Here is an 8650-nt window from a genome sequence, read left to right as displayed (position 1 = left end):
ATATGCCTTATTACAAAATAATACATAAACCATCACCACGCATGTTACATTTTACCTGCCTCTCTACATGTGACCACTTCATTTATTTTTAATTAATTAATTACCTTATTAATTAATTCATTTGTTTGGTGCTAATACTAGGGCTTGAACTCAGGGCCTGGCTTTGTCCCAGAATTTATTTTTTGTTTCAGTTTTCTCAAGGCTAGCATTTTACTGCTTGTACCACAGCTCCATTTGCTGGTTACTTTCAAATCAGAATCTAATGGACTTTTTTTTTTCTTGGTCGGCTTTCAAACCACAATCCTCAGATTTCATCTTTCTGCTTAACTACTACTAAAGACATAAGCCATCAGTGTGGCTTCTACTTTTTCCTCTAGAGTTATCTAATGCACATACTTAGATAGTAATTTAAAAATGAGAGTATAGAAGCAAGATGTACAGTGATGATACTGTCCTGTCAGAAATTCAAGTTAGTAATGTAAATTTATTCTTAAGACCATACACAAAAAATACCATGATATAGTGTAAGAGAATTCACTATTGAACATATGAGCCTTAAGAGCTTTCTAATAGATCCATTATTTATTGGTACCCAACATTAGAAAAATGTATGAGGCATTGGTAAAATAGAAGTCCTTTGCATGACTACATACATTCCTTGTTTTTTTAAAGACACTTCCTTTCATCTAAAAAGGAGGCCTGTCTATTGTCTTCATGTGATTTTGATGATTGAAAGTGCTTAGTGAGAAGGTCAAAATGTATTAGTAGTCCTTAACTATCAATTCTCATTTTTCTTCTTGTAGAATATAATGATCAAATCAATAGTTCAGTATCAGCCAACAATAGTTCAGAATCATGCTTCCAGTGCAAGTGGATCACCAGGAAGAAATCCTCAATATCAATTTCCACAAAGTTTTGTCACAGATACAATCTCCCTGCCTTCTCTAGCTGCTTTACTACCTTCTTACTCCTTCATTGTGCAGCAAAAGTATGATTTAACTGATTTCAGTCAGATCTGTTACTAGAATTATCAAGGAATTAGTCTATTGTCTGTAATTTGGTCAAAGGTATGTCTCTTTATGTAGGCTTCTAAAAATGTATTTACTAATTTCAAGTAAATACATAAATTCTATTTCCATCTTTTTTAAAAATTAAAATTTTGTTTGCTCTATAAATTGATCAGAGGCATGGATTTTGTGGCTAGCTAGGTCATTGCACATCTGTCTCTTTCTCTCTCCTTTTCTAGGTTATCATAGATAATATGATTGCCCATAATTATCCTAATTTGTTTTGCTTTTATATTTTTGGTTGCATCATTTCATTTTTTGCTCTGCCATTTTCGAAATCATTTATATAGAAGGCATTATTTCCTATTTTCTCATTCTTAGAATAAGCTGCACATGAAGACATCACTGGTTCTCATTTTCAGTGTGTACATTTGAATACAGAGGAACATCTTTCCTCTGCTCTCCATCAATTCCTTACTCTCCAATTAGAATAATTTCGAATTGGAAAATCGGAAAAATAGAAAATAAATCATGGTGAATAAACAGATGCAGAAAATTCACCGGATATTTCTGACCAGTAAAACCAATGTGAACTATTAGGAAATACATGGACACCTCATTCCCACGGGCACTCAAAGTATCTGGTTAGGCAATTCTTAGGAATATGAGGAAAAAGATGAAAAAGTAAGGAATGGTATCAATTGCAAATGCAATGGAGAAGGATCCCAGCAAATTTCTTCATTGGGCTGCCAAAAATATTCAGCTTACTACAGTGCGGAGACTTCTTTCCCAAAAGGCCACTCATGTGAATAGTAGGGATGACGATGAGTATACGCCACTTCATCGAGAAGCCTACAGTGGACATTGTCAGTGAGTTGGTGTCTCAAGTGGCACATGCAATAACTGTAGATGACTGAACACCCCTGCACAGTGCATATACGTGGAATAATACCAGAATGGTTTCTTTCTTATTTCATCACGATACAGATACCAATGCCCAAACTAAAGGCCTCTTGACCCCCTTATATCTTGCTGCTGAGAATTGAGATGGAAAAGATACGCTGGATCTCCTTCTGTTGAACCATTATATACAACCAGGCCTGAAGAACAACATAGAAGAAACTGCATTTGATATTGCCAAAAGGATAACTATGTATCACTACGTCTATGAAGTTGTGGAAGGCTGTACAAATTGTTCACCTAAATACTAATGGTCTGGTTAAGTTTCTTAAATTTCAAAAATGCGAGTCCATCTTTTGTGTCCCTACAAAATATTTTCACAATCCAAATATGAGGAATATCTTTTTCTTTTTGGTCGGTCATGGGGCTTGAACTCTGGGCCTGGGAGGTATCCCTGTGCTCTTCAACTCAAGGTGAGGACTCTACCACTTGAGCCAGACCTCCACTTCCAGTTTTCTAGTGGTTTATTGGAGATTAGAGTACCATAGACTTTCCTTCTCAGGCTGGCTTTGAACCATGATCCTCAGATCTCAGTCTCCTGTGTAGCTAGGATTATAGGCATGAGCCACCAGTGCCCGGCAACACCAATATTTTACTGTAAAAATTCATGGATTCTGCGGAATTCTTCCAAGCGAATTGCCTGCATTGGATGTCAAAAAGTATTCAATAGTTTTTGTATTCATGTATAATGATTTCTTCAGTGTTTGTAATTTTTTAATCAGAAATAATTTTAACTTACCTGTTGAAATGAGTAGTACAGGAACTACAAGATTTCTGGTGCTTGTCTGAAAAAATATATTTTAAAATATTCTATATTCTATGTTTGCATAATGTTCATAATTTATTTTATTGTCTCCTAGATATACTTTGAATTCTACATTATTTTATAATATATAGGGTCATTAATGTGTCCTTTCCGATTGCATTCCATATAGAAACAGTTTGATTCCTTTTTTTTTTCTAGGTCTTAATATTATTTTTCTTTGGGATAAAATGACAATGTTGTCTAATTTGAAAAGTTTTGTAAAGTTTATGGTATGTAAAAGCTTTTCTGAGGTGAAGATTTAATACACTGATATCAAACTAAATTGAATTATATGAATTACTTGTATTGTTACACTTGTAATTTTGTAATCAACTTTTTAATAACTGTTTTTCATTTCTTGCATCTGAAGAGTGAAAAATATGGAATACTTCTCAAATTTTCATATTATCCTTGTGCAAGTGCCATGTTAACCTCTGTAGTATAATTTGAGTATACGTACTGCTGAAGCATGTAGTATCCTCTAAATTTAAGTAGTTAATGATGCAATCTTTATACAGGCTTATATCTATGGGTGCCTACCTGTAAAAAGGAAACCTTATTGCTCCTAACAATGCTATCGATCTTATTTCTCTAAAATTCTGTGAATAGTGGAAAAAATTATATTGATCAGTCGATTGCTCACATTTGCAAATTTTTTTTGTCAATGACTATCTTAAGTCTTTTTATTTGGAATTTTATCGTACTCTCAATTATTTATAGATAGGTCCAAAGGTGATGGCTTTTTCAAGTACTTATTTATCCAACTGAATTAGCTTTGTGGACCTAATGGATTCAAAGTAAGCGTTGCTTAAGAGCTACTTCTAAACTTCTTCAGCTGACATTTTCCCAAATGAGGTGTTACTGGCACAAATGTCTACCTGAGCCTTTACCCTTCTTCCATGTGGGAACAGACCAACCAGAATATCTTACACTGACAGCATAGATTGTCTTACTGGAACAAAACTCATCTTGGTTACAAGGGATCATAGAGAGCTGAACAGTTCAAACAGAGCTGTTCAGACTAGAAGGTATTTTATCAAATTATAATTGTTTATTATATCTTCCATTTCAAAAGTAGCTAAAGCCAAGAAGGTGAAAAAATTGTTAGTATGCATGATTACTTAATGTCCTGGCCTATCTACCATCCAACTGGGCAGGAACTTACACTACTGCCTTTTTATCACCAAATATTTTCATAGTCACAGGAGAAGTCCATGTGTTTCTCCTCGTTATTAGGCATTAAATTCATAATGTTTTAATCACAGTGTTTCCTCTTGCCTCCATGCTGTAAATCTACAAAGGGTAAAGCTTTAGGTCTAACTATATCAAACACTGAGGTAGAGATAATGGAATAATACTTTAAAACAGAGTTGCTTTTGATACAGTCACTACAACAGAACAATGCAAAACGTGTGCCTTTTAATTATATTATATATAGTTATATATTTTATATTTATATGTGCTGATCTTATATTTCACACAGTGAAACTTACTGGAATTAGTTGATAATTTGACAAATAAATTGATATTTATTTATTCCAATAAATAGAATTGGAATATAAATAATTAGGTTTAAAATATATATTAGAATATAAAAAGTATCAATGCAATGTCTTTAGTATAAACTTGTGATACATTCCAACTGTTCTTGGTCTTCTGAATCCACATGGTAAAAAAAGCAATGTTTTCCGCTAATCTATAATGGATTTTAGTCTGCTGTTCTGTTTATTGATTTAACTCGCTTGTCCCAAACTGTCTTTCTCCATATTTCTGAAAAATTCCTACTGATTATGCCCAAATTTTGCTAAGATGTCTAAAAAATATTATTCTTCTGCAGTACCCATGGGTCCTAGGATCCCAGGTCCCAGTTACCTGCATCATCAGATAACAAGGGCAATACTTCTCACCCAGGCCCATGCAACATGTCAACACAAAGTAATTGAAGACCCATCTCAATTTCTCATTTCCTATGTTTCAGGGCCCCAATTCCTTGAGATCCAGGAATTAGCAGTAAGCAATTGTGAAATGCAAGGCAACTTAAAATGAAGGATGAGCAGAAAATTTGAGAGAAAGTACTGTAATTCAAACATTCAACTTACAGATGACCAGCCAATATGAGTGAACAAGTTCACAAAGTGTCATAAGATTATTTTTAATACCCCTCCCCTATGATTAATGAAAGATTTTATTCCAATATCAGTGGGCCAAAAAATAGTTCCTGGAAGGATAGATCGATAATTGGTCTACCAAAGCTCGGAAAACTTTACTTAGAGGTCAAATGTAATTCAGAAAGAAACATTTGAAGCACTAAGGAGTGCTTCAAAACACTGGGACTTCAGTACAACATGGTTCTGTCCTATAAAAATGTCACTCTCAAACCAATGATAATCTACATTTAATTTCCGGAAAGTGTATTCCTTTTCAAATAAACTTTTTAAAATCACATTCGCCAAAATAACATTTGACAAGTTGATGATACTTAGTAACTTACAAATTTTTCAAGTGTAGAGAGCAAGTTACAATAGAGTTGAATTATTTACACAGCACTATTGCCAAACACGTTCAACCATTCATTAAAGTGTAGAAATAGTATCACCCAAAATTTGTGTTTTTCAGTAAGGGCCTTCCAGAAATGTGTTAAATAGATCAGCCTCCTAAATATCAAACCCAAACTTAAGCTAATAAATTTCATCATTTAATAAGGTATATTTTAAAAAGTCACAAATAGTTGCCTTATCATATGTTATTTTATGTTTTCTCTCTGTCTAACATAGTAAGAAATGACTTTAAGTCTTGAATATGGGTACTCATCAGAGATATGACAAAACTAATATCTGTCTTCTATTTCTATAGTATTCCTCTCTAGGTATAAATTTTAATTTTCTTCTATTTCCAAAACTTATAGATAGTAGAAAATATTATTCCATGTAAAATAAAAGAATCACACCATTGTACAAAGCCATTTATAAAAATTCATAGTTAGGAATACATTCTAAGCCATTTTTTAACTTTCTTTTTGACTAAAGGTTAATCTTCCAAATGGATGAGAATAAAATCATGCTTAGGTGTCTCACGTCTCCAGTCTTGCAAATTGTTGCTGCCGATGAATGAATTATGGAAATATAAGCTGACATCAGTTCAAGAATATGCAGGATTTAAAGTCCATGGAATGTATATAAACCTTTCAAAGTATTAATAGACAGTTTAACCGTATGACTATAAGGAAGTTGAAACCAGAATGGAAATATACTAAAGACATAGAATGAATGAAAAATGAACAAGGGGCAATAAAGCTAGAATAGTCAATGTACACATATGATAAAGGAAGTGGTAAATTGGAAATAAGTCTTGGAGAAAGGATTGGTTGAGAATGATGGAAGGAGTGACTCTGATCTAGGAGCATTGGGCAATTAGATGGATATATTTAATTGTAACACAATTGCACAACCTTTTAAAATTCAGTTAAAAAACACGAAAAGAAACAAAAACACACAAAAAATCACAACCAAACAGCAATCTCTAGAGAGTATGAATATGACCTCTCAAAATTTTAATCAGTTAATGAATGGCAGTCTTGGGAAAAGCAAGCAAAGCTGTTCAAAGAGGGAAGTTTGGAATAGGGGAGAATTTTGAACAGAATTAAATAGATTGTCTAAGGTTATAAATCACCTACATCTGCTGCAAATAGTATCTTTCTTCTACGAGTTTTCTGTCTGAACTGGATAATCCAGTTCTGAGACACACTTGGTAGCTTGTGAGGATAGAATGGAAGAAACAAGATCAAGAACCCATTACTCCACTGGAGAGAAAACAATCCTCTATATTTTCTCTAATCTCTCTTCACTACTCTTTCTTCATACTTTGAAGTCAATTGATTTTGAATTATATTTTTCCTTCTTTCTTCTGTCAAAGTAATTGTTCAAAGTAATTCATTAAATATTATTTGCCATTTTCTTCTTTCATGCTGTTTAATTGGCCAAGTGAGTACATTAACCTTCCCTCTTGCATTTGGTCGCCATGAAACAACATCTATGTTAATGCTGAGAAATCTAATGTAAAACTTTGTCTCCAGTCCAAGAAGATGTGCTCACAAATATTTGGCTTTATTTTTTTCTTTTACCTTGAAAGACTTCTTGTGTCTAAAGTGCCCACAAAAATAAGTACTCCATCACTTGTTGGTTCAATCAGAATTGTCTAACCTCAAAGATATATTTTGCTAACATGATGCTTAGAGGAAACCAAAAAATAATGCACTTTTATCTTCTCTCTTAAAATTCTCCTTACATACCGTATCAGGAACAGTGAAGTTATTCTATGCAAAATTATTTCAATAGATTATTTTTCTCTTGGTCTTGCATTTCTTCACCAAGATGTATGGAGGAGAATAGATTTAAATCACCCATACCTTGGAAGACAGTGTCTGTTACAAAAGGACAATGCTTCTATGTCCCACTTCTATGTCCTCCTCTTAGCTCTTGCCGGAGTTCCAATTAATCACAGCTTCTTGGCTTCAAGTCTAGTGAAGCTGAAGGACTATACGGGCTCCACCACTGCTACATCTTCATTATTTGTCTTTTAAAACTCTTCAAGTTGCCTCATTGGATGTGGAATTTATTTTCATGTCTTGCATTGTAGTGAGCCAAATGGGCTCTGTAAAATCACTTTAGGAAGTAAAAATACTAACACAATTTATATCAAAAAGTTTCGGCCTCCCTTCACTGCTGTAGACAATACGCTTAGCTAAGGCTTCTAAGAAAACTATTCTTTATTAACTTTTTCGTTTGCTCAATTCTTTTCTGAACTTTTTGGCATATGTAATAACAGAAGTCTTCACTATCTCATATTAATAAGGATATTATTTTATGTGAGCCACTTAGAAATGTGAAATAATTGGTATGAAGTATCCAATCAGATTTTTTTTCTGTGTTTCACTGCTTCACATCCAAATACATTGTGGAAAGTGTTACAAACAGAAATGTGTAATCCCAACACCGTCTTTCATTGTGGAGGGCATTTTCTCCCTAAATATTTTGACTCAAATTATCTTTTTCAGAGAATTACTGTTTGGTAATTAAAGGTAAATTCACAAATTTTGATGCCTTACTTTTTTAAGAACTTTGAATTTAAATTCCAATACAACTTTGTTTCAAACAGTGGGAATATAGTTCCTGGGTAAGGACAAATCCAAGGGAACCTACAGGATTTACAGCAAGGTTTCTCAGGTTTGTTTGTTTAGTGTGAAAAAGATCCATCTTCATCCACAATGCTCCCTCTCTACTAAGTCTCTTTGGATTTCTTTGCATGAAAGCCTATTCTTCCAGCAAATTTAAAATTTTTTAATAGGCTAAGTTGTTAAAAATTTTGAACAATTAAAATTTAACTGTCATCACTTTAAAACTCTTGAAAATCCTTTATCACAACCGTGAATTCACCAATCCTAATTCCACCTTTACCATCAAAAAGTTAACATGCTGTTTTCATGATATAGTATCCATGCAGCTATTATTTTCCAGTGGCTTTGTTATGTGTATATATAACCATATTAGCTGATGCTAAGCAAAACGAATTCCAAGATATGGAAACAGATTTTTTTCATTTGTGGTTGTTGTTTCTGATGAACTATGTGATTTCTGTTTTCTTTGGGTTTTTCCCCTATGGTTTATCCCTGCTGTATTTCATTTTGTATTGTGTATACATTTGCCTTAATTAGTGAAGGGAAGAGGAAAAGGATAATGGTGAGACAAAGGACAAAAGGCAAACCAATGCAATAGCAATACTCACAAGACAATATGTTGGAAAGATACATTACAACTTGTGAGGAGTGAAGGGGTGAAGGAAAACTGTGAGAAAAATGAGGGAGGGTTAACAAGTTTGAAAA

At 33.5% G+C, this 8650-nt stretch overlaps 1 pseudogene; it reads right to left on the bottom strand.

The window, feature by feature from the left end:
• Positions 1-3146: 3146 nt before the first annotated feature.
• LOC122097700 lies at positions 3147-3243 on the bottom strand (annotated as a pseudogene).
• Positions 3244-8650: the final 5407 nt, after the last annotated feature.

Source organism: Dipodomys spectabilis, unplaced genomic scaffold (genome assembly GCF_019054845.1).
Source record: "Dipodomys spectabilis isolate Male_0828 unplaced genomic scaffold, ASM1905484v1 ptg000425l, whole genome shotgun sequence".
Classification (NCBI taxonomy): Eukaryota; Metazoa; Chordata; class Mammalia; order Rodentia; family Heteromyidae; genus Dipodomys; species Dipodomys spectabilis.
The sequence above is the reverse complement of the archived record's forward strand: the minus strand, read 5'-3'. Positions and strand labels throughout refer to the sequence as shown.